Raw genomic sequence first — 25734 nt, 5'->3', positions numbered from 1 at the left:
AAGATTTGCAGCCATTAAATTAAAAAATAATAACAATGAGAATTTTAATGCATGTAAAGCTCTTTTAAAACTTGAGAATTAGCTGATACTACTCTGGAAATACGGGCTTCCCTGGTGGCTCAGTGGTAAAGGATCTGCCTGCTAATGCAGGAGATGTGGGTTGAATCCCTGGGTTGGAAAGCTCCCCTGGAGAAGGAAATGGCAACCCACTTCAATATTCTTGCCTGGAGAATCCTATGGACAGAGGAGCCTGATGGTCTATAGTCCATGCGGTCACAAAAGTGTAGGACATGACTTAGTGACTTAACAAAATAACAACATCTGGAAATAAACCATATTTTATTTGGTAGAGTCATTGGAGCTACTGTGCCTTCTTTATTTGTTTCTGTCAACCACTTTAACACTAGTCCACCAAGTCTGGCAGTGACTGGGCAGTATCTAAGGCTGTAAATATCTCAGATATATCTGTTGGTCTTCCTTTAGTCCTTAAATCTGAAGGTAAGAGAGCTGAGGTTCTAAAGGTCATCTGTGATTACAACCCCTCATATTTAATAAGGTTTTCCATTCTACAAAGCACTTTTTTTTAACAAAACATTTTTTATCACATTGTTTTATTTGATTCGACTACTACTTTTTGAGGTAAGCAGGATATATACTTTTTCATCAATTTACATATAAGAAAGCTGAAATTTTGTAAAGCTAAATGATCTTTCAAGGGCACATGACAAAAAGTAGCATATTAGTACTCAAAACCCAGGGACGCCTAGGACTCTGAGCCAACGCCCTTTATCACCATTATGATGAGAAAAATGCGATTCTGGAGCAAATTCATAAGAGGGTTTTTTTTAAAGAAATATTTTAACTCATTACTGAAAATCATGTTTAAAAATTGAGAAAAAGCCATATAGTGCTATTTTCCCTCTAAATGAATGTGTAGTACATATTTATGAGCTTTTAGTTCAATAATTTTATAACCACACAGCTGCTGAAACAGTAAATTTTTATGACCAGCATCTCAGTTGGTATTTTCCTCCTAAACTTGATAAAGCTTTTGTGCTACAATTCATCTATTTCAGATGCATTTGACAAAAGCATCAGTGAAAGTATCATACTGGTGGTAGAGTAAAACAAAAAGACTCGTTGGGTATCTAATGTTTTTAGTCATACATGTGCTTAATGATAGTAAACAACAGTATTTTATATTCTTTAAAAGAGATCACAATTAGGACTTTGTTTAGAGCTTCATGGTATGGATATCCATCCTTACTCATCATCAAACAATATATATTAAAGTACCTTTCATATGGATAGCCCTGAGAAGGCAATGGCAACCCACTCCAGTACTCTTGCCTAGAAAATCCCATGGAAGGAGGAGCCTGGTGGGCTTTAGTCCATGGGGTCGCGAAGAGTCAGACATGACTGAACGACTTTACTTTCACTTTTCACTTTCATGCATTGGAGAAGGAAATGGCAACCCACTCCAGTGTTCTTGCCTGGAGAATCCCAGGGACGGCAGAGCCTGGTGGGCTGCCGTCTATGGGGTCGCACAGAGTCGACACAACTGAAGTGACTTAGTAGCTTAGCAGCAAATATTATAATAGGATAACAAGATGAATAAGATTTAAGAGTTTATCTTTAGTGTATAGTAAAAGAAAGGTGATGTACATGTAGGCATATAATCTAACTAGATTATAAATTAATATACCGTGATCAAGGTAATGAGCCACCATGAGGAAATGAATTTCCTTTCCCTAGAGGTGTTCAAGCACTAGCTGGCATTCCACTCAACGGCTTTTTTATAACACGGCCCTTTGCTTGGTTAGAGGTGGCAGTGAATCACTTCTAAGGGCACATCCAATTTTCATATAAGCTGAAAATAAAATACTTTACAGTTAAAGGTGTAAAATAAACCCTTTCTCAAAGCATTTGCTTGCTGCTATATTAATGTTTTCCCCTGCTGATGATTTTCTTTATTCATTATTTATATTGTGAAACATTTTTTATTACTTCTTGAATGAAACATTTTCTACAAGAGAAATAGCTTGATAGGTCTTTTGAAATAGTCTCATCCAAAATAAGTCCTATAGTTATTCTTAGCAACTTTGGTTTTTCTTTAAACAGCCTTCTAACATTTGATAATGCTGTTCCACTATCAGAACACCCTGAAGTTAATGCTATCACATTATTATTATATATTGGATCAAAGGATTGTATAAAAACTGAAATATGGTGCAATTAGTAGCCTAAAGCCTAACTAACAAAAGTAAAATACATTTTAGGAAAATGTAAAATGTTATTTGGCACTGATCAGTACCATATAAAGCATGTCAAATTAAATAGTATCCCAATATGCTCACAATGTGTTTTCTAAAAGGTGAAGAGGTTAATTGTGTTGTAAAAGGAATTTCCAAAAGAATGCATCATCTATTTTACATTGAAACCTCAATTTACTATGGCAGAAGGCCATATTACTGAACTTTGTAGATTAGCAAGTAATTGACCAAACATTCAGAAATAGTTTTCCCTAATTGTTGGTTGTCAGGGCAGTATATGTTATTATATTTAGCAATCCTAATTAAGTTTAATAAATTAAGGTGATCTTTGTTGTGAACTAAGATTTTTATTATATGGTTTTAAGTTAATAAACATTATAAATTTGCTAAAAGATTCTTGTGATTAAATTTGTCACGGTTGATATAAAACTGTTCAGCCATTTGGAGGAAATAAATATATTTTTTAATGTTTTATGTTAGCAAAGGAGAATTACTGATTATTATTCATCAGTAATTATTATTCACTCAGATTATGAAATGAATACATCTTGATTGTGGTTTATAGTAATATGTATAAAGTTTAATTAGTATTTACAAGTGAGTTGGACTTTTTTCTCAATAAATCCTATAGGTTTTGTTTCCACTGAAAGGTTTTATTTTTCAACTTGTCCAGCTTTCAAAGAACTAGAGGACCCAGCAAGGACTGATGGATTCCACAAAACCAACATTAATAAAGACTCCTTACCATGTACTTCCTTTCTTTTCAAAGAATGCATCATCCCTTAGCTAAATACCAAACGACTCTTAAAATTTTAAAGTATTAGTAACAGTGATAACATTACCAAATGTTTGTTCAGAAAAGCAGGCCTGTAAAATTTCTATTTAGCCAACACAATTTGTATTGACTCCAGCTAATTTTCTTAGCACACATCCTCTGTCTTGTACTGTTGCCATAAATATCCTAGCAAAACTGGTGATAACAATATAATCTGTTCAGGCACAGTCTGTCCTAGATATTGTGTAATAGCAATAATTGGTATGTATAAATGTCTGTAGATACATGAAAGACTAATATATGATTTGGGCAAAGTTTGAAATGGTTCTTATATTTATAAACTGATACATATTACTATTTTAAAAGGCAAAGTATGATTAACTGAATCACAGGCATTTTTCAAAAGTCTTATTTAATGAACAGTAGACTAAAGGGAGAGAAGACACTAAAGCTGTGATTTTGATTCTACTTTTTTCTACCAGTATATAATCTTTTGGTAGCTCTAAAAGAAAACGCAAATCAAAATAATTCAAACTAGAAAGGAAATGCATTGGCTCAAGTGACCAAAATGTTCTGAACTTCCTTTTATACTTTTAGAAAATGCTTGCTTTGACAGTTCCAATGTTGGGACCAAAATCCTTTGCTTTCTCTGGTTCTCAGTTCTGCCTCCTTGATGTTAGCTTCATGCTTAGCCACTTTCTGTCCTGGTGGCCCTCCACTGACTCATAGTACCTCCCCAGCCCCAGGCCTCTCTCCTGTTTCATTTGTTTTACATAGAGAAGACTAAGATAGCGTCTCTTCCAAAAGTCTTAGGGAAGGTCACCCCTCCATTCCATGGACACATTTGGAACCTAAGTTCCTTCATCAATCACTTTGGGCACAGGAATTATCTTAAACCAATAAGGTTTTATTTCTAGGACTGAGGAAGTATGCCACTTTCTCTGAAATAAATGGGCTACATGACGAAGAATAAAAACACAACCAAAATCAGGACATACTTTCAGCAAGAGAAAAAGAGAATGACTATTGGCTAACAGAACATGGTGTGAACTTGTACATCTTGAATTTTCCAATAATCATCTCCTCACCTTTAAGTAATTAGTAGAAAAGGTATTTTTGTAAAGATCAGAGATCACAAATCTCATGAGCTAGTTATTCTCATTCCTCCCATCTAGAGCCCCATGACCAAATGTGTGTGCTGCAAGAAGCTTCCTCCCACCCGCTGAGTGTTCCAATGTCCATGGAAAATGACCAAAGAAGTTGCTGAATCACAATCCCTTGGATAATATCCTCTCCTAATTGTTAAATAAAAATCATGAATGTAAGTGATCTTCTCTTAAAATATAGAACAAGGTAAAACTTCATAGAGCCTCTCTGCTAAGTAAATCCTATTTCACAATTCCCTGACTTTCCAAAGAAAACTACAGCTCTCTGTTCTTAGTTGTAGGTTCTTTGGTTTTTAAACAGGGCCTCTGAGCCAATTATCATGAATCCAAATATGCATCGGCGGGCAAATAAATTTGTGACTAGATGACAGATACAGGTTACTAACCTGGCTTCAGGATGTTTGTGAATTCAGGTTTTCTGTGCCAAATCCTATGTGATAGGGCTCTACTAAGTAGGAGAGAGGTCATTGCACAAACTGAACTGGGCTATTTATTTTCTATTTGTTCTTTCAGATCCACGCTCTGCCTGTCTTCACCCTGGCCTGTGTTCTGATAGCTAACCTGTAGGGACTACATCTCTTCCTTTGCACCTCTGATTTCTGATTAGGCTTGTTAATTTGTGGATAGACCTAAAGATTGTCTTACAGAGTGAAGGAAGTCAGAAAGGGATAAACAAATATCATATATTAATGCAGAAAAGTAGAATCTGAAAAAATGGTTATTTTCAAAACAGAATAGTGACACAGACATAGAGAACAAATGTATGGATACCAAGGAGGAAAGGGGAGATGGGATGGGAGATTGGGATTGACAAATATAAACTACGGATACTAGGTATAAAATAGATAATTAGTGAGAACCTATTGTATAGCACAGAGAACACTACTTGATGCACTATGATTTTGCTGTACAGTAGAAACTAACATAACTGTTTCTTCTGCCTACCTTTAAGACCTAGCAATGTTGAGAGCTTGCCACTAAACTAGCCCCAGGAGTGATCATTGGATTCCTTAGGTTATGCACACATGTTTGTCCATAGTCTTCTAAGCTCACTCCACTCTACCTCTTAGACTGCCATCCATTTCCTGCCAGGATTACGACTGATACCAGGGTCAGTTGGGTTATAGGAATAATAAAGGACAAAACAAGTTGTGATCAGAAAAAAAGTAGGAATGGCCTGACTGGAGAGAAACATTAAAGAAAGTGATATAAAGTTAAATTGCCAGGAGAGGGCCACATGATAGAGCCCCTAAATCCAAAAGACTTAAGAGTTTGCTTGAGAAGAATTTCAGTTCAGCTCACTTCACTTGCTCAGTCTCATCTAACTCTTTGCAACCTCATGGACTGCAGCACACCAGGCCTCCTTGTCCATCACCAACTCCTGGAGTCTACTCAAACTCATGTCCATTGAGTCAGTGATGCCATCCAACCATCTAATCCTCTATCATCCCTTTCTCCTCCCACCTTCAATCTTTCCCAGCATTTAAAACTAGAAGAATTTAAAACCTTGGAGAAGGCAATGGCACCCCACTCCAGTACTCTTGCCTGGAAAATCCCATGGATGGAGGAGCCTGGAAGGCTGCAGTCCATGGGATCACAGAGGGTGGGACACGACTGAGTGACTTCACTTTCTCGTTTCACTTTCATGAATTGGAGAAGGAAATGGCAACCCACTCCAGTGTTCTTGCCTGGAGAATCCCAGGGACGGGGGAGCCTGGTGAGCTGCCGTCTCTGGGGTCGCACAGAGTCGGACACAACTGAAGCGACTTAGCAGCAGCAGGGCATGCTGAAAACAGAATTAATGATATTTCTTTCGTTGCTCACAGTGACCTGGTAATGGAAAACAGACTTCAGAAAAGCAAAGGGAATTTAAAGGCTCTTAAAGTCATATATGGGATTCCCTGATGGCTCAGACGGTAAAGCGTCTGCCTGCAATGAGGGATACCCAGGTTCGATCCCCAGGTCGGGAAGATCCCCTGGAGAAGGAAATGGCAACCCACTCCAGTACTTTTGCCTGAAAAATTCCATGGATGGAGGAGCCTGGAAGGCTGCAGTCCATGGGATCACAGAGGGTGGGACACGACTGAGTGACTTCACTTTCACGTTTCACTTTCATGAATTGGAGAAGGAAATGGCAACCCACTCCAGTGTTCTTGCCTGGAGAATCCCAGGGACGGGGGAGCCTGGTGAGCTGCTGTCTCTGGGGTCGCACAGAGTCGGACACAACTGAAGCGACTTAGCAGCAGCAGGGCATGCTGAAAACAGAATTAATGATATTTCTTTCGTTGCTCACAGTGACCTGGTAATGGAAAACAGACTTCAGAAAAGCAAAGGGAATTTAAAGTCTCTTAAAGTCATATATGGGATTCCCTGATGGCTCAGACGGTAAAGCGTCTGCCTGCAATGAGGGATACCCAGGTTCGATCCCCAGGTCGGGAAGATCCCCTGGAGAAGGAAATGGCAACCCACTCCAGTACTTTTGCCTGAAAAATTCCATGGATGGAGGAGTCTGGTGGGCTACAGTCCATGGGGTCACAAAGAGTCGGACACGACTGAGCAACTTCCTTTCATTTAAAGTCGTATATAGACAAAGACTACAAAAAACGATATGAGCCAGAGTTATATGCTGATAAAGAAGAAACGTGAAGAAGAATGGATATATGGAATCTTTCAATTATGAAAAAAAGAATAAGGAAAAGGAATGGGGGTACAGAGGATAATCTTATAATTTATCATCTGAACCAAGAAACTTTTAGATGTTCCACTGGTACTTCAGACAAGACAGAAGATATATTCTGTTTGCAGCAAACAAGTATATATATAGTTACTTTAACAACAACAACAAAAAAAAACCCTCAAGATAACAGCCCTGCATTCTTTAGGAATCGACTATTTTTGGTGGGGGCAAGGAAATTGAGCAATAAAACCAATTATGTGAAATTGAGGAAGACAGATAGTCATTTTTGGACAGAAGTTGGAAATGGCCAGATAATCTACAAGGTCAAACTCATGGTTAGAAATAGATTTGAATCTTGTCAACATGAAGAATGAATATGTTCTACCAAAGAGATAATTCCCCTGACAGAAATCCCTTCTCTCTTAATTATTTATGTCTGTAAACTGTTTCCTTCACTGCAGTCTATGATCCTTAAGGGCAGGGCCAGATCTTGATTCCTGTTTGTAAACCACCAGGCTTAGCACAGTGTTATATCTCTGCTGCTGCTGCTGCTGCTGCTGCTGCTGCTGCTAAGTCACTTCAGTTGTGTCCGACTCTTTGCGACCCCATAGACGGCAGCCCACCAGGCTCCCCCGTCCCTGGGATTCTCCAGGCAAGAACACTGGAGTGTGTTGCCATTTCCTTCTCCAATGCATGAAACTGAAAAGTGAAAGTGAAGCCACTCAGTTGTGTCTGACTCTTAGTGACCCAAGATTTGTTGAGTTATAGGCTTGTTTTACTGAGGCCAGTTTAACAGACTATCTATTACCATGTCACATGCCACTATCCTATTCCTCATTCTTTACCTAAACACACCCTGCTGCTGTTCAATCTGGTTTACCATTTAGAAATGAGACAAGTCTAAGAATCAGGGTCTAACCAAGGACAGAACTCTGGCAAAATTCCTCTGGCAAAAGTGAAAGGGAACATAAATTAACTACATTGTACGTAAAAGTCTTATATCTTGTCTGGACGATTGATTGGACAAATGTTAATAGTTTCACGGTGGTGCTGGCTAAATAGTATTATATACTTAAATGTTATGTTTTTTCTTACTCCCCTCTTAATTTTTGAGGAGATATTTCTGAGGAGTTGGGAGATGTTATTTTTTTTTCCTTTTAATAATATCAATGGAAAAAATTTCCTATGTGCCAGATCTCAATATTTGATTTCTAGCAAGGAAAGTATATTCTAGCTGTCTACTTATTCTTATGTTTTTAGCAATTGGTTTTAAAGCTTCTATTTCTTTATTTGTCATAAAATCAACTTCTGTGCTTTGCATTGGATAATTATATAGTCCATGTTGATAGAGGCTTTCATTCATCAATTGACAAAAATTTAACAAGTGTATGAAACAGTGTTAGGTGAAAAGCATGAGATATGGATTTTGAGGGTCAGGAAACACAAAAATAAATTAATAAAACATTGTCTCTGACCTTATCATGTTTTAAAATTTTATGGTGACTTACTTATGTGATTCTTTTGTCACAATATTATTTGACAAAAATAAAAATTTCTTAAGTGCTATAGAATCTCCCTGCATCAGTCCTGTCTTATCTCTTCCTTGTATTTGACACCTATTTTGAGAGCATGTCAGTATTGAATATTCATTAATTGTGAAAGTCCTGGGTTTTTGCCAGTTTAGATTTGGTTGATGTTCCATTACACTGTTGAGCAGATTTCATGGTTCTCTAACCAAATTAGCTCACTTCTAAACACAAGCAGCTTTATAAGACATTTGCCCAAAGCAATTGTGACTTAGTTCCCATCTTACTTTTTAAATAACAAATTGAACAGCAGGTTATTAAGTTCAGTACATCACCTGCTGTGAAAGAGACCAATGCACAGGAGTTGCAACCAATCCTCCCACAGTAAACATTATATTCACATAGTATAACATGCACTGTAGATCAGAGAGTTGTTATACCACTAATATTCAAAGTCCCCTAGATTTCAATTATACTTTATTTATTGCCTTGGCTACTCCACTATTTGCAATGCATAGTAATCTACACATTCACTGCTTCTACCTTAATGGTTGTGAAGTATCTTCTATGATGCCTTTTGTCATTTCATATTAGGTTTACTATGCAAAACACAGCAAAAACTTGACAGGCCCCATAAAAACCCATCCTAAATGAACCATTATATTGTATGCTGTCAACGTAGACTAAGAAAATACAGTGCCACTCCACAAAGCTTGCAGAAGCAGCAGAAAGTAGAGTAATGTAATTTCCAAAAAAGAGTCTGCAACTACATTATTTCGCACTTGACAAGATACATTCTCAATCAGGATATGGGGTGAAGATAACTGGAAAAATGGCAGCAATTAATTAAAATTCAATTCAGGTCACAAAGTAGTTTTTGAGTTCTTGTGGGGGATTTTTTAACAAGACTTGGATCCTGCTGCCTGTAAGTCAGCCAATGCAGAGGGAAAACAAGAGGGACACAGTGACTGTAAAGAAGACCAACTGTAATACATAATGTCACAGAAGCATAACCAGAGAACTATGGCAGAACCGAGTAGAGGGAGTTAATTGCAGCCTCCTAGGCTCCTGGCGAGTGATGAGTTCATGATTCCAGGCCCTGCCAGTCTCTTTAAGTGTTCCAAAATCATGCTGTGAAGCTACTGTGTTGGAATCATGGGGAGAAGCAAGGCTGGGACCTTTGGTACCTGCAAGGTCCCACAGGGACAGAAGTGATTTCCTGCTACTTTGAATACCCAAATCATCACAAGAGTTAATAAAGAAACAGATCCTTCTGCCTTGTCCAAGAGCTGCACTACCATCCCAAGGCAGAGTCTGTATATTTAACAAGTGTGCTGGGTGAATCAGATGCATAACCAGGCATTGCAGACACAACTGTGCTGCTATGACTTGCCAGATGAGAAACCACCCATGAACCACCCATGCCACCCGTGAGCACCTTTATTGTATGTTCTCTGTTCCTTTCAATCCTTGGCCCAATAAAAATCATCCACTTATCTCTTACCCCTCAGCAACCCCTTTTTGTGGCCAAGCTAACAAGTATGTCATTACAGTACAAGAGGTACATACTTCTTAAGCTCTCTCACAAAAAGGTCCCATATTCTCCAGAAAATTCAGCATATTCAACCCCAGAGAAGCATACACAAACACTGCTGCTTTGGAAGTAATAGGTCATTTGCATTAATATTAATAACAGTTAAAGAAAACATTTCTGAATTTGAATAATTTAATGTTTCATCAAAACTTACTGACTCAAGTCATCATAAACAAATATATGCAAAAATGTGTGACATAGAAATGATACATAACATACTACAGAGTGGACTTAAAGACAATGGACCTATGCAATATATTTTCCCTGGAAAGCAAAACTGAACCCCTAAAATGTAATCTATAAAAATTTTAGTTTCTTGTAGATAATAACAGAATTATTACCATACCTAATAAATGAATCTTATGGTAAGATTAAGTAGAAAGCTCTGTTCAGCAATATAGTCTGATGGGTGGTGACTCTTTAAAATCTATCTGGACTTCACTGACTTTAGAACTACAGCTTTTGCCATAGCTTTAACCTATATTCAGACTTCAGAGTATATCCTGTGACCATCTTGCACTCGTGTACTAACATGTGACTTGGGTTTCAATGGGCAAATTTAAACAGAAATTCTTTAATATCATCTTTTCTTCTATTATTTTATTTTAGAGTAGATATTAACATCTTTGTTGCTATGGAATATCTGGAAATACTTATTAAAATAAAAATACTTATTAAAATAAAAATAAACAGGCTTTTCAAATAAATAGAAGAGAGTAAATAGTCCCAAAATTTTTGTTGGTAAATGGAAAGGTTTTAGGACTCCAAATTGGGACGTTGCATTAAAGCTGCCATAGTGCTAGGTTATTTATTTTTCCAAATCATCTAGAATCTTGATTGCTAAAAGCAAAGCCAGAAAATAAAGACAAGACTTCAGGACCCAAACATGGAGAGTTGAAACCAATTACCTGAAGAGAGTTGGGGCAATCAAAGGGTTTCAACTTCAGTGCAGAGATGCACTAGGGAAAGTTCACCATCTAGAAAGGAAATATGATGAGAAACTTTTCTGACTTAGCAGGACTCTGGTGGGAAAAATGAAATAAAAGCGTCTCCTTTAAAAATGTATAACGCGGGCTACATTCACACTGATGGAATTGGATTCGTATCATGCAGACCATGATCTCTGACAAGAAAAGAAGTGAAGGGAAAATCATCACCACTGACATAGTAAATAGAAACAAAAATAACAACAAGCCCTAAAGAGAGGTACGTTTTTTAATATTTTAGGATTTTTCCAAGTAGTGACACTCAACAAATTAATCATAATAAAAACTTGAAAGATTTAGACATCAACATAAATGGAAATATTATAAATGGAAATTTGTGGGACAGGGCTAAAGTAGTTTTTAAAAATAAACACAAAGTTTAAAGCTTCTCTTTATAAAGAAGAAAGACCAAAAAAATTAATTAAATATGTCTTGAGTACTCGTTTAAGTGGCACTCCAAATTCATCCTTGTGTATAAATATCAATTTCCATTTTGTGATCCCAAACATCTCATTCTCCTTAAACTTAGCTTATATCCAAACTATTTCCTGCAATTTGAGATGGTCATTAATGGACTTGGTCACACCCCTTCCCTGGACTTCGCAGCCCCATCTTCACCCAGTTGTACAATCTTAGCCTTTATAAAATCAAATATATTAGCCACCTGGTCAATCAATCTATCTTTGCCTTCTAAGAAATTTGCACCTGTCCCAATCTATTTTAGGTCTTAATAATATGGTAGCATCCTTGATAGCACTGCAAAAACAAATCAAAAAACAAACAAAAAAAACACTTCTTGGGGACCATAAAGAGTTGAAGAAATGCAGCCCTGAATTTATGCATGTTCACCTGTCTGAAAGGAACTGAGTCCTAAGGGTTTGCATTCAGACATTTTCTCTGTGGTGAAGAAAAAGAACATTTTTCTTAGTCTTTACGAAAAATTAGAAGACACTTCCTGGGGAAATTCCTGCACATATACCTTAGACTAAACTCAGTGCTGGAAGGGTAACCTCCTTACACTCTCATCAACCACGTCGTCTTTGTGCTAGAAGTGCACAGACATTTTCACTATCCAGTGTGGGTGGAGGATAAGATGTGAGATTATTTTGTTCCTTCTTTAAAGAAAATCCCCAGAGGAAATAAAGATATCAATCAGTCAGTACAAAAGCTCCAATAGACACTCCATTTGGTCTTTTAATATGAGAACTCATCCTGCCTTCTTTAACTGAACTGGAATAAAACTGATATAGTAAGCAGTTCCAGGAAACTCTAAGCAATCCTCTCTGAGATGAGTTTGTCTCAGTAAATATAATCATCATGTTCAGCTCCAGTTAAATGCTACAGTCTTTCACATAGAAAAATCTAGATAAGTTTATGGTAGGACAATTGGTTGTGTTGTACAGGTGTGTATATTAACATGCCTGTTGCACAGGTGTGTTCCCTTGAGAGAATAAATCAGAGGTAAATAATAGAAAAGTCTCATTCTACCAATTGAAAAATATGTATCTTCTAGACTTAATAGTGGTGTACAAGTATAGATCAGTTCAGGATCAGGCAGCACCCCTCAGTATTCTATGTAGATTAATTTTACATACTTCTCAAAGCAATTCTATGGCTTAGGTTATATTTTCCTCATTTTACAGATGAGAAAACCGAGGCACAGAATGGTTAAGTAATTTGACAAAGCTAAGTGGAAAATGAAAGTGTTAAGATTTGAATCCAGATATCTGGGAAAGTTTGAAGGCAAAAGGAGAAGAAGGCAACAAAAGAGATGATTGGATAGTATCACGGATGCAATGGACATTAACTTGGGAAAACTCCATGAGATGGTGGGCGACAAGGTGGCCTGGTGTGCTTCAGTCCATGGGATCACAAAGAGTAAAACAAGACTTGGCAGCTGAACAACAACAAGCTGGGCTTAGAGCCCACGTTTTGAACCTTATTACTTCTACTTCCATTTTGAGTTTCAGTGAGATATCCAATAGTCAATAATACAATATAGACATCAATGTGCTATCTAAGATATGCAAAGGTTGCCGGGGACCAGCCCCGGCTGATCCAGGGTATTCGAAGGAGAGATGGCGTAGGTGAAGATCAGGAAACAATTGCTTAATTAAACGTTAATTAAGGATATAAAGAGTAATAGAATAAGGATAGCTCAGTAGGAAAATTCAGTGGAGAAAAGAGGCTGAGTAGCTTGGTTTACGCGGGAGACCAATAAAACTTCAAGACAAGAAGTTTGCACCACTTACGTAGGCCGCAGGCGTCCTTCCGTTCTCCCGAAGGAGAGGAGACACTGAGGCCTCCCCGGTCGGATCTTAGAAGCCCAGGCATAATTAGTAAGCATGGTGGGTTCCGCGCTCCAGATGGAGACTCAACCAGAGTGAGAGAGAGAGCGACATGGGGAGACCAGTATTTCAAGAAACTGATCCCAATTCTTTATTTTCCAGAGTCTGTTTTTATACACTAAGATGTTATACAAAAGTCACGTGGGGACAGCAGTCCCTACTTTTATTAAAGTCAGGTGCTTCACACAAATGTATACAGAGGTCTTAGGGGTGTTACATCATCTTCTGGCCAGGGGGGCCTGCTGACAATTTACGACCCTCTCCTTGTGACAGCGGTCAGTCAATCAGGACACTTATTTCTCCAGGGCTGATTATTCTCAAAACAGACGCCACCCAAATAAAGTTACATTCCTACAGGGTGAGGGTGTAGTGGGTTTTAGTTAAGGAAAGAATTTACTTAGCCTAAGGTCTAACGTGATTAATATCAAAGGTTAATTCTATATATTCATTAATGTGTGTAAGGGCAGGGGATGTGGAGACTTAGCAACAAACGTTGGCTCAACAAATGAAAAACCCTTCACCAACACAATTTCTAATCAGCCCATTATACTTATACTAATAGTTTTCTAACTTCTCTAAAGAACCTGTTTTTAGAGGGTTTAAAGCATCTTGTGCCTCTCACGGTTGGGAGGCTGTGAGCAATCACATGTGGCCGGATGAGCCTGTCAGGCAGGCTAGAGAACCTTCAGAGGAGTTTGTAGGTTAAAACACTCTTGTCACACCCAAGAGTTTTTATTGACTGGAGCTCTAGGTTAACTCCTTCTCTGAAAGAGGTGGTGGGGGACAGCCCCCCGTAAAGTCAGAGGTGTAGGTAAGAGCACAAAGTAGTAAAGTAGGCAGGCTCTGGTTATGGGGGTAGACGCTCGAGGATTTCCAGGGGGACTCCTGAGGCTCGATCCCGCCTTTGCGTATGTCGAGCCTCCTTCCTCATGACCTTTGTCACCGGCGGAGTACCTCACTCTGGCCCCCAACAAAAGGTTTCTGATTTCATTCAATATTATTATTGTCCATCTTGCCAACTACCTCCTCTGTTATTAGATTTTCATCCTAAGCACATAATGTGCAGCCCTGGGGCCGTGAGCGGCTGAGAGGAGATACCCCACGTCCAAGATAAGGAGCAGTGGCTGCACTTTGCCAGAGCAGCTGTGCAGAGATACCCACGTGCAAGGTAAGAGAAGCCCCAGAAAAATGGTAGGCACTGAGAGAGGGCATCAGAGGGCAGACAAACTGAAACTACAATCACAGAAAACTAACCAATCTAATCATATGGACCACAGCCTTGTCTAACTCAGTGAAACTAAGCCATGTCGTGTAGGGCCACCTAAGATGGATGGGTCATGGTGGAGAGTTCTGACAAAATGTGGTCCACTGGAGAAGGGAATTGCAAACCACTTCAGTATTCTTGCCTTGAGAATACCATGAACAGTATGAAAAGGCAAAAAGACAAGACACTGAAATATGAACTCCCCAGGTCAGTAGGTGCCCAATATGCTACTGGAGATCAGTGGAGAAATAACTCCAGAAAGAATGAAGAGATGGAGCCAAAGAAACAACACCCAGTTGTGGATGTGACTGGTGATAGAAGCAAGGTCCCATGCTGTAAAGACCAATATTGCATAGGAACCTGGAATGTTAAGTCCATGAATCAAGGTAAATTGGAAGTGGTCAAACAGGAGATGGCAAGGGTGAATGTCCATATTTTAGGAATTAGCGAACTAAAAAGGACTGGAATGGGTGAATTTAACTCAGATGACCATTATATCTACTACTGTGGGCAAGAATCCCTTAGAAGAAATGGAGTAGCCATCATAGTCAACAAAAGAGTTGGAAATGCAGTACTTGGAAGCAATCTCAAAAACAACAGAATGATCTGTTTGCTTTCAAGGCAAATGATTCAATATCATGGTAATCCAAGTCTGTGCCCCAACCAGTAACGCTGAAGACTGAAGTTGAATGGTTCTATGAAGATCTACAAGACCTTTTAGAACTAACACCCCCCCAAAAAATGTCCTTTTCATTATAGGGGACTGGAATGCAAAAGTAGAAAGTCAAGAAACACCTGGAGGAACAGGCAAATCTGGCCTTGGAGTACAGAATGAAGCAGGGGAAAAGCTAATAGAGTTTTGCCAAGAGAATGCACTGGTCATAGCAAACACCCTCCTTCAGCAACACAAGAGAAGACTCTATACATGGACATCACCAGATGGCCAACACCAAAATCAGATTGATTATATTGTTTGCAGGCAAAATGGAGAAGCTCTATACAGTCAGCAAAAACAAGACCGGCAGCTGACTATGGCTCAGATCATGAACTCCTTATTGACAAATTCAGACTTAAATTGAATACAGTAGGGAAAACCACTAGACCATTCCAGTATGACCTAAATCAAATCCCTAACGATTATACAGTGGAAGTGAGAAATAGATTTAAGGGACTAGATCGGATAGACAGAGTGCCCGGTAAACTATCAATGAAGGTTCATGACATTTTATAGGAGACAGGGATCAAGACCATCCCTAAGAAAATGAAATGCAAAAAAACAAATGGCTGCCTGAGGAGGCCTTGCAAATAGCTGTGAAAAGAAGAGAAGTGAAAAGCAGAGGAGAAAAGGAGAGATATACCCATTTGAATGCAGAGTTCCAAAGAATAGCAAGGAGAGATAAGAAAGCCTTCCTCAGTGACCAGTGCAAAGAAATAAAGGAAAACAATAAAATGGGAAAGACTAGAGTTCTCTTCAAGAAAATTAGAGATACCAGGGAAGATTTCATGCAAAGATGGGCTCAATAAAAGATAGAAGTGGTATGGACCGAATGAAAGCAAAAGATATTAAGAAGAGGTGGCAAGAATACACAGAAGAACTATATCAAAAAGATCTTCATGATCCAGATAATCACGATGTTGTAATCACTCACCTAGAGCCAGACATCTTGGACTGCAAAGTCAAGTGGGCCTTAGGAAGCATCACTTGAACAAAGTTAGTGGAGGTGATGGAATTCCATTTGAGCTATTTCAAATCCTGAAAGATGATGCTGTGCAAGTGCTGCACTCAATATGCCAGCAAATTTGCAAAACTCAGCAGTGGCCACAGGACTGGAAAAGGTAAGTTTTCATTCCTTCCCAAAAAACACAATGCCAAAGAATGTTCAAAATACTACACAATTGCACTCATCTTATATGCTAGTAACGTAATGCTCAAAATTTTTCCAAGCAAGGCTTCAGCAATATGTGAGCCATGAACTTCCAGATGTTCAAGGTGGTTTTAGAAAAGGCAGAGGAACCAGAGATCAAATTGCCAACATCCACTGGATCATCAATAAAGCAAGAAAGTTCTATAAAAATATATATATATATCTATTTCTGCTTTATTGACTATGCCAAAACCTTTGACAGTGTGGATCACCACAAACTGTGGAAAATTCTTAAAGAGTTGGGAATACCAGACCACCTGACCTGCCTCTTGAAAAACCTGCATGCAGGTCAAGAAGCAAGAGTTAGAACTGGACATGGAACAACAGACTGATTCCAAATAGGAAAAGGAGAGGTCAAGACTGTATATTGTCATTCTGCTTATTTAACTTCTATGCAGAGTACATCACGAGAAACGCTGGGCTGGAGAAAGCACAAGCTGGAATCAAGATTGCTGGGAGAAATATCAATAACCTCAGATATGCAGATGACACCACCCTTATGGCAGAAAGAAGAATGAAAGAGCCTCTTGATGAAAGTGAAAGAGAGTGAAAAAGTTGGCTTAAAGCTCAACATTCAGAAAAGACTAAGATCATGGCATCCAGTCCCACCACTTCATGGCAAATAGATGGGGAAACAGTGGAAACTTTGAGAGAATTTATTTTGGGGGGCTCCAAAATCACTGCAGATGGTGACTGCAGCCATGAAATTAAAAGATGCTTACTCCTTGGAAGGAAAGTTATGTCCAACCTAGATAGCATATTCAAAAGCAGAGACATAACTTTGCCAACAAAGGTAATGCTGGGAGAGTTTGTGGGCAGAAGGAGAAGGGGACGACAGAGGATGAGATGGCTGGATGGCATTATTGACTCGATGGACGTGAGTCTGAGTGAACTCCGGGAGTTGGTGATGGACAGGGAGGTCTGGCGTGCTGCGATTCATGGGGTCGCAAAGAGTCGGACACAACTGAACGACTGAACTGAACTGAACTGAAAATCACTGCAGATCATGAGTGCAGACATGAAATTAAAAGACGCTTACTCCTTGGAAAGTTATGTCCAACTTAAACAGCATATTAAAAAGCAGAGATATTACTTTGCCAACAAAGGTCTGTCTAGTCAAGGCTATGGTTTTTCCAGTGGTCATGTATGGATGTGAGAGTTGGACTATAAAGAAAGCTGAGGGCCAAAGAATTGATACTTTTGAACTGTGGTATTGGAGAAGACTCTTGAGAGTCCCTTGGATTGCAAGGAGATCCAACCAGTCCATCCTAAAGGAGATCAGTCCTGAGTGTTTATTGGAAGGACTGATGTTAAAGCTGAAATCAAATATCTTGGCCACCTTATGCGAAGAGTTGACTCATTTGAAAAGACCCTGATGCTGGGAAAGATTTAAGGCAGGAGGAGAAGGGGACGACAGAGGATGAGATGGTTGGATGACATCACTGACTCAATGGACATGAGTTGGGTAAACTCTATGAGTTGGTGATGGACATGGAGGCCTGGAGTGCTATGTCCATGGGGTCACAGAGCTGGACACGACTGAGCGACTAAACTGCTCTGAAGTACATAATACCTGGGGACTTTTACTGGGGACCTCTTTGTACTCAGAATTTAAGTGTTAGGATTTAAGAGCCATCGTTATGTAAACCATAATATGTTTTTCCGATTCCTCTAACTTTTGAGTAGTATATGAATAAAAGCCCTGATCCTTGGAATAAGACTGTAAATACAAACTCAGCTCTTCGTGTTCTTACCCACTGGAGGGTAAGAACTTTTATAAGCATCAATTCCCCTTTTGCAATATTCTGATACAAATAGTACGGACTCCATGGGTTTGTGTTGAGTAAGTCAGTTCAGTTTAGTTGCTCAGTCGTGGCTGACTTTTGTGACCCCATGGACTGCAGCATGCCAAGTCTTCCTGTCCATTGCCATCTCTCAGAGCTTGCTCAGACTCAACGTCTGTTGAATCAGTAATGCCATCCAATCATCTTATCACTCATTTACTCTCAGGTGATAAGTAAATTTTATAATATATAGAAAGATGCTCAATAAATTTTATGTATTAAATATTCAACATTTTAACAGATTAATGGTCCAGGAATAAATTGCTGAGTACTTTGAAAAAATACATGATAATGAAGATTTCAGAAAATAATTCACATTAAGGTGATTTGCTACTTAAATTTCTTTTAGTTTATTCAACCTTAACTCTCATACTTATCTAGAGTGCATTTATTGTAAGAACCACTGTGCCTTTCTCATTTATGTTCCAGACATCATAGTTTAGTGTTTTATACTTCTTAATATATTCTACAAAGCCCAAAAGAAATTGGTGAAAGTTCAGAGAAACCAAATACAATAAAAGAAAGTGATTCTTAACATAGTAAGTAAAGTGGGGTTATTGAGTCAGCATCACCCTGACTGTGCCCTATAATTATGATGAAGCTTCAATGAAAACATAAAGCAACACGCTAAGGAAGTTACACATGGTCTGAGAGAGGACTAAAACAAGGAAATACCATCAGTACTCAGAGGACACCTGGATTTATACAATGCGTAAACAAATAGATTCTCTAATGAGTTTTAGCCAAACTGATCCAATGTAATTTTTGCTGTTCTGATAAACACACATTGGGTTAGGGCAAATCTGTAAAATGAGAAAATTATAGGCATTTGGTTGCATTTTGAAAGAGATTTCAACTAAAGGTATGCCTTAGAGGTGCTCTGACTAATACATATTTTACTTAAATATCAAACAGCCAAATGAAGAGTGAAGACAAAAATCACCATTACAAAATGAATTTTGAGTAGATCTAAATTTGTATTTACAATACAAATTGTAAACAAAAATTAATTTTGAATGTGATAGTTCCAGTACCAAGTTCAAGCTTACACTGCTCGCCACATAACAGGCTAATAAATCAAGAGTTAAGTGTTGGGGCAAGGAACAGTGACTTTATTTGGAAAGCCAACAAACCAAGAAGATGATGGAAGACAGTGTCCCAAAGAACCATCTTACCTGAGTTAGAATTCAGGCTTCCTTTGTATTCATATTAAAAGAGGAGGGGAAATGACTAATTGCTGTGAACTTCTTGGTGCGGCAATCCCTTGTTCCTGTAGCTGTCCACATAGTTCTGGTCATAACGGTCCTATAAATCTCCAACAAGACAGTTGTTACATTTCTGTCCTGCAACTTTTTATCTCTACATGAATGGAAAAGTGGGATACCTTTAAAAGTCAGAGCCTTGGGAATGGTTCTCATATATATTTCAGGCTATATGCAACATTCTTTTATGAATACAATGGGTACAGAGCCAAGATGACTGATCACAGGCAGCAGAGCTCAAGGGTTAGAGCTAAAAGAATGGATTCAATATGGACTCAGGTTTGCTCTCTCCTAGTTCAGGGACAAAAATGTCTCCGCACTCCCATGGTTAGACTGTTCCTGCAATATGTAATGAGAATTTGTGGTGCTGATAGGTGCTTACTTTCACCTAAAGGTTTTAGAAAAGTCAGATTTGGAGATGTCTGTTATTCTCTAATACTTTTATGTTTTAAATATCCAGACTACATTTATGCTTAATTAAGTCAATCATTATTGATTTATCCTGAGGATTATTATACTTACCATTGCAGTTTTCTTCCTTATAAGATATTTTTGAGGGGTCAAGTTTACATTCTCTTTTTATGATTTGAAGAATATCCATTTAGGACTTTTTCCCAGGCTTTGGTGGCCTTATTTGTGGTCTTAATGGAATTAAATGGTGAAAGAAGAATAAAAGATCAGCTCTATTCTTTTTAAAAGTGTGTCTCTCTCTCTCTCTCTTTTTTTTTTTTTATTCATGCTACAAACTTTCACAGAGGTTTACTTAGAAAAGATCCATTAAGGGATGAGGAAGTGATTCAACAAGGAACCATAGTAAGTCTGCCCTTCCAATTTGTTTCATTGTGTGATTCTGAAGAGCTGCCTTAGTCTCCGTTAGTTTATATTTCTCATTTGTACAATTGAATGGTACAATTTTTCTTCCCTAATATGTGGAAATGCTGAAGAGTCAATATTTTCTTGGAGAGATCTTGGCACTCAATATATACTACACAATAATACACAATCTTGGAAAGCATTTTAGCTGTTGTGGAGATTAGTACCATTATTGAGTCTGAATTGATGAGCCATTTAGACTAAAATCCAGAAACCAGCCAATTCTCAGTATCACAGATGTGCATACGTAGCTTTCATAACTTTGTAGAATAAGCAAAAGAAAAAAAAACTGGAAATAATAAGAAATTATCATTTATACTTTTTTCTGAACTGTTTTCCTTAAACCAACTTTCTGATATCATATCCAATTTAAATGGATTATACAAATGACATGGGATTTTTATCTAAAGCAATTATTCTACAATTGATTTGGATTTTTTTTTGCATTAATGACTATTTAATATTAATGACACAGCCTCTTCCAATTTAAGTTTAAAGTTAAGAAACTGTAAACAATGGTTTAAATTCCTTAGATCACCGGAATAGAAATGTCCTCGAATTGTTGCTACAGCATACAAAGTGCTCACTGTTGGAGATGCCAGATGACAATCCAGAGATAAGGACCAACCCTCATAGACATGAGCTTGGTTAGGTTGACAAATTTTTAGCTAAATATTGAATTAGATATCAGAAGCATGATCTCTTGAGCTCAGCCCAGATCCCATCCTTGCCTATGTCCTTGTCTCAAATCTAATTCATACACTTATTTACTGGCCTGACTCTTGCACATATTAGAATTTGCTTATGATTTAACACAACTGCCAAAGTGACAAACTTAATAAAGTAGGAAATTAGGCATGCTGCTAAAATGACTTGAGTAATTTGAAACTATATATTTTCAAGCACATCCGTTAAGTAGGTGACAATTATGTTCATCAATTACTGAATCTGAAAGAACTTATGCATGAGAAAATAACATGATTGTGTGTTGTTCTTGCCAAATATCTATATTCACTCAAGTATGTGAAAGCATCAGTGATTTTTTTAGGCAACAAGATGATTGTAAAAGCAAAAGGTGAATCTAAGTGCCCCCAGTCACAGTCAGTGGCAGATGCAAGGAGCCTGATTTCCAGTGATATCTGTTAAAAGAAATAGAGCTGACATTATGTAATTTGATTCAAAGAGTTTTAATTACAAGATATAAAATGTTCTGTAAATGAGCCATTATGCATTTTCCATTTTGCTATTTCAGTAAATAAAAGTTCAAAACCAGGCAAAATTTTAGTTAAGGCACAAGTTACATGCACTGGGAAACAGTATTCTCTAAATATCACACACTGGTTTGGGTACCCCAAATTGTAAATCCTTTTAGTTTTATGGAATTTCTACATGATCTCAGGTAAGCTTTCTTTCAGCACATGAGTCTTTGCAGCTTATAAAATGAAGACTAATACCTGCTGTAGATTAATCCCATTGATTATGTAGATTTAGAACACTGATGTGTAAAGTACATTGGGGTTTTTGTATTTTTTTTTTTTGAAGCAAATGAAAGGTGAAAACAAACACATGTTTTTATTGTTATTGCTATAAATTCTGTGATTACTTTGTTGATACTTTCTTCAATGAAGGATTTACTCAAAAGATTGCCATTTGGAAAAATCTTATCCATGCTAATATTTGATTTGTTTGTTAAACTATCCACCCACAGAGCACTTCATTTTTTTTTCTGTAATTTGTACATTCTTTGAGCTCCACTGAATTACTGAAGAGGAAAAATTGCCTTTTTTCGTGCTTGGAAATATAAATCTTATTCCATGTTCCTCCCTTCAAAAGAAAGAAAGGAAAGAAGGAAGGAAGAAAAAAGGATGGGGAAAGAGGGAAGGAGGAAGGGAGAAAGGAAGAGAGAAAGAAAGAAAAAGCCTCCAAAATAAATGAAGGCATATTCTAAATGAGGTGACTTAGTCTATAAACACTCCTCAATTTTTTTTTTATTTTCACTTCCTACATAAAATTGCACAGGATATGACTTAATGCATTCTGATTTTAAATGACTGGAAGTGAAAGATAGTGTTTGTCATAGAAAAAGTAAACAAAAGCCTTAAAGCCTAATTTATCCAAAAAATAACCTGGGTGCAGAGGAAAGTGTCTACTTTCAGACTTTGGAAGGTGGTGTCCTTAAAGTCCTCCTCTATACCAGACACCTTATAACAGCTCACCCCAAAGACCAATCTTAAGTAGTTGCAACAGCGAAGGCTTTGAAGCTTTTATATGTTTGAAGTAAATGACCTTGCTTTTTGCCTTTTTTCCCTTTTTATTGGTTTATCACAATGAAAGATAATTAACACTGCAAGTCATTAAAAACCCTGCAGAAGCACAGATACAGAAATACCCTTAAAAACTTCAAGGCATATAACACATTATAAAATAACTAACATAGTGGTCTACTATAACCCACATTCACAAATATCTATTATTAACAGGAAATAAAAACTGAATTGATTTTGCTGCTGGAAACTCCTGGGTATTTTATGCACCCCTTGATGTGTATATATGAATAAACTCTTAAGAGGAAATGAGGAAGGGCAAATAATTTAGTAGTGAGAGAAAATAATAATCAGTTCAGCAAGTGGATCAAGCTGAGTATAAATTTAAGTCACTCAGGTCTTCCCTTTGTATCTTCCCTTTTTTCCTTTTAATTCATATTCATGGGTTAAGAAGAGCCCTCAAAAAATCGTCTCATCAAAGCCACAATACAATAATATAATCAAGACAATTTCAAGAGTTAGTATCCAGTAATGAAATACAGCAGGAAGTATATTCACTGTTTCACTATCTTGACTCATGAAATGACTTTCCACTTGTCACCTCTGAGAACTCTCATTGTGACACTGGATCTAAGGACACACGTCACCTTCTCCATTTCATGGTCATTGTTTCTCTTATCTGTTTTATGGGTTGAATTGTATCATCTCCCCCAAATTCGTGTAAGATGTCTGTTAAAACAGAATCAGTTGTATTAAGCATTTTCTTTCAAAGGAGCCCTTAGAAATTATATCATGTAATGTCTACAATTAAAGGACATGGGCCACCTTAGAACAGGCTACCTGAGAAAGATGCTTCTCGGGAAAATTGCAAGGAAAAATCCATTATTCTAGGGAAAATCAATACATTTTTAGCACTTTAGCAAAATATACTTTTCTCCTTAGTATGTATTGTTAGTCACTAATGAGGTGAATAGGTGTCTAGATCTTCTGGATAGAATAAGATCAAAATCCTAATTCTCATTCCCAGATACTTAATACATTGATGATAGCTCAATATCCTTAAACTCAGAGAGTTCTAACCTTGGAACTTTAGGATAGGACACCATTCCTTCAAATATAGAGATAGATGGGCATAGCTTCAGAGGAGCCAAGTCTCCATGAAACTGGGAGAACAATTCCTCAACAGGAACACATGGCAACAACAAGCAGCGGGAATGGAATAAAACAACCCCAAGTTCTCTTGGGAAGCAAGACTATCCCATCCTTCTGGGATTAAATAAATGCCAGAGTTCTTGCATAATTTGCAACAGTGAGAAAAAGGTCCACAAATAAAGGACAATGGATTTCTTGTAAGTAGGATTTATGGATTCTTAAGGAATTAACCACAAAATAAAAGAAGGTATCTTATTTGAATCCCATCCTTCTCAGCTCTATTTGCCTTGATTAGTGCTATCCACATCCTACACAATGAAAGTCAAAATCATAGAGTCATTTGTCAAATGTTCTCCTTCATAACTCTTTCCTTTCATTGTATGTATGCACATACCCATACACATAAGAATCAACTTTCTAATTCTTATTTCACAATTTCAAATCTGTTTCTTCTTTTATACTCCTATAGAATAACAGAGTCCAAACCATATCAACTAGGGGGACTACCATCAATTCAGTTCAGTCACTCAGTCGTGTCTGACTCTTTGTGACCCCACGGACTGCAGCACGCCAGGTTTCCCTGTCCATCACCAACTCCCAGAGCTCGCTCAAACTCATGTCCCTCGAGTCAGTGATGCCATCCAACCATCTCATCCTCTGTCATCCCCTTCTCCTCCTGCATTCAATCTTTCCCAGTAACAGAGTCTTTTCCAAGGAGTCAGTTCTTCACATCAGATGGCCAAAGTATTGGAGTTCCAGCTTCAGCAGCAGTCCTTTCAGTGAATATTCAGGAACTGATTTCCTTTAGGATTGACTGGTATGCTCTCCTTGCAGTCCAAGGGACTCTCAAGAGTCTTCTCCAACACCACAGTTCAAAAGCATCAATTCTTCGGTGCTCAGGTTTCTTTATAGCCCAACTCTCACATCCGTACACGACTACTGGAAAAACAATAGCTGTCACTAGATGGACCTTTGTTGGCAAAGTAATGTCTCTTGCTTTTTAATATGCTCTCTAGGTTGGTCATAGCTTTTCTTCCAAGGAGCAGGCGTCTTTTAATTTCATGGCTGCTGTCACTATCTACAGTGGTTTTGGAACCCAAGAAAATAAAGTCTGTCACTGTTTCCATTGTTTCCCAATCTATATGTCATGAAGTGATTAGACTGGATGCCAAGATTTAGTTTGCTGAATGTTGAATTTTAAGCCAACTTTTTCACTTTCATCAAGATACTCTTTAGTTCTTCTTCACTGTCTGCATAAGGGTGATGTCATCTCTGTATCTGAGGTTATTTATATTTCTCCTGGCAATCTTGATTCCAGCTTGTGAGTCATCCAGCCCAGCATTTCCCATGATGTACTCTGCATGTAAGTTAAATAAGCCAAAACAATATACACCCTTGACATACTCCTTTCCCGATTTGGAGCAGTCTGTTGTTCCATATCCAGTTCTAACTGTTGCTTTTTGACCTACATACAGATTTCTCAGGAGGCAGGTAAAGTGGTTTGGTATTCCCATCTCTTTCAGAATTTTCTACAGTTTGTTGTGATCCACACAGTCAAAGACTTTGGCACATTCAAAAAGCAGAAGTAGATGTTTTTCTGGAATTCTGTTGCTTTCTTGATGATCCAGTTGATGTTGGCAACTTTTTATCTGGTTCTTCTGCCATTTTTAAATCCAGCTTGAACATCTGGAAGTTCACAGTTCACATACTGTTGAAGCCTGGCTTGCAGAATTTTGAGCATTACTTTGCTATCGTGTGAGATGAGTGCAATTGTACAATAGTTTGAACATTCTTTGGCATTGCCT

The sequence above is a fragment of the Bos grunniens genome, chromosome 9 (genome assembly GCF_055505025.1).
Source record: "Bos grunniens cultivar Pamir isolate PY7600 chromosome 9, Bosgru_T2T1.0, whole genome shotgun sequence".
NCBI lineage: Eukaryota > Metazoa > Chordata > Mammalia > Artiodactyla > Bovidae > Bos > Bos grunniens.
This window is presented reverse-complemented; position numbering follows the sequence as displayed.